The sequence below is a fragment of the Penaeus vannamei genome, chromosome 8, assembly GCF_042767895.1.
Source record: "Penaeus vannamei isolate JL-2024 chromosome 8, ASM4276789v1, whole genome shotgun sequence".
Classification (NCBI taxonomy): Eukaryota; Metazoa; Arthropoda; class Malacostraca; order Decapoda; family Penaeidae; genus Penaeus; species Penaeus vannamei.
In genome coordinates, this window is record NC_091556.1 from 28,392,746 (window position 1) to 28,395,245 (window position 2,500).

Sequence of the window (2,500 nt, forward strand, 5' to 3'; positions counted from 1 at the left end):
AAAAACAGAAACATATCTGGACACAGAATAATTAAATAACCAGCAAATTATTTATAGATCAAGGTGAATATTCCATATGTACCTATGACAAACTCCATGGATTAGTGTTATCCTTCCATCATAAGGTAACGGACACAGCTGGCATAATTAATCACATACCATGTGCGTTTCTAACAAATGTAGTTCAGTCCACTCATTTAACTTCAAGTATCCTTTACATATTCTCCTTGCTCTCTTTAGCATTCAGAACCTAGATTACTACTGAAAGATGCGTGATATATACAAGTATCATGAACTTCTTAAATATTATTGAAGCCTACACCAGATATGGTTTTAATCAACTGGCCCACCATAAGACCCTTTTACCAGTGGTTAACTTAATATATTAAACTTCCAACACATAGAGGATATTCTGAACACACAAGAGTGAGCAGTCCTCTGTAGTAAATTATCATCAAATAAGAAAGTAGTCTTAAGCTGTACACTCCTAGAAAATGCACAGTGGAATTTTGTTAGATTGTGCTGTACCATTAAAGATATGCTAGTGGCAGGGATTAGTTGACACTGTACCACTATCAGGTCCGATATAACATTGTAGGGCTTCCATCATAAATCACAGCAAGTTTCAAGTATATTTGGATAGAACACAACCACTATAGCTCTAAATACAGTCCCATTTTAAAAGTACCTTATATGTCAACCATATAACCTTTTTCTCATTATCATATTGTTTGTTTTCTATCAATATCTAAATGAAACTTTTCTTATCTCTGGTTGAGAACTTGCTTACATTCTTGCATCCAACATAACTGTGGCACTGCAGTGTTAAATTATCATTGACACCCACCACATAAATGCTGACATGATAAGAATTTAGATTGGTTTCTCATTTGATGATGAATTACCAGAGAGGTCTAGAAGTTATACTCTATCATGTAAATGGAGTAGGTTTGTTGGCTTTTGCCAAAGCCCTAATATCTGCATGTAAGCTAGTCAGCCAATGGCAGATACATAAGTGTATCTGTGAGATTCACCATAATTCAAAGCTTTCTATTCTGAAGACAGGTTATCACTTTTTATAAAAAGTTATTATAGATGTTTCACAAACAATCTAATTATGCCATCAGAAATTAACATAATTCATCACAAATAATATGGTACTGCTTAAATGCAACAAGGTAAATGCTACTAGTCAGCCAGATCTTTCAGTAAGTGAATAAATAAATAAATGAATAAATAAATAAATAAATAAATAAACAAACATATTATATATATACTTGTTTTGTTTTTTTAATCTATCAAAATCCAATAGACACATACTTTCATGGAAAGATTACAATCTTAATTCCAGTCTATCTATGGTACAACATCAAATAATCATGATGTTTACTTTATTTCAATGCCTGTCAAAAATTTGCCAAAGGCTAAATCTTCACTGAAACAATGCATATTCTGACAAGATGGAACTTAAACTGACTCTTTATTTGACAATAAATCATCTGAGATGGTTATTAGGTATATCTTATAAACACATAAACAGAGGCAGGCTTTTGGCCTCTGCTGGAGCACTGATAAGTAAGGGCTAGGCCTATGCACAGGTCAGTAGCAGAAGTGCAAATGCATTACCAACAGTCAACCCCATCTAACGTAATACTTTCTTTATCTATAACCATAAAACAAACCTAACGTCTATCTATCCATTATACATAAATATACAATTGAATCTCTCTTGCCAGATGTGGTTCATCCTATTGGCCTGTTTGATCACAGCAAGTTTGAAAATGATTTGCAAAAACTGACCATACAATGATGAGAAGTTCAGCTTTGAAAGCAAATAAAAGTGTGGTGGAAACTTTTCTGTCTATCTGTCTGTCTGTCTGTCTGTCTGTCTGTCTGTCTGTCTGTCTCTCTGTCTGTCTGTCTGTCTGTCTGTCTATATCTATCTATCTATATATATATGTGTGTTGTATGTATGTATGTATGTATGTATGTATGTATGTATGTATGTATGTATGTATGTATGTATGTATGTATGTATGTATGTATGTATGTATATATGTATCTCTATCTATCTATCTATATACACAAGCCTACATGTAGAACTTTATATATCAATCTAAAATAGGTATATAAATATATAGAAGACAATTACAGTATATAGGCCTACCTTTCAAAATGGGATTTTTATTCTTATAATTTTTTGACTACATTTTTATCTACTATAAACTAACAGTGACCTGTTAATGTCTAATGCAAAAGCAGAGGAGTATAAATCAATCACCCCAACCCCTGCTCCTATGTTGCTTCTGCAAAAGCCAAGAAACCTCCACTATGTACAATCCTATTCTGGCAAAACAACTTATAATTATTCCTTCTTCGATAGTAAATAGTTGGGATTTCTTCAAGCCCTGCCTTGTCAGAATAGGCCCATGTATGGTGGATTAGCATGGCTCTACTAACATAGGCTACCTGTTAGTCTTTGCCCCATTGCTGACAGGCA

General features: G+C 33.4%; 1 protein-coding gene across 1 annotated transcript in view; it reads right to left on the reverse strand.

Moving 5' to 3' along the window:
- The window catches only part of LOC113823116 (transmembrane protein 115), a 10,472-nt gene that overhangs the window by 6,939 nt on the left and 1,033 nt on the right, over window positions 1-2,500 (reverse strand). The gene's annotated exons all lie outside the window — the stretch shown is intronic.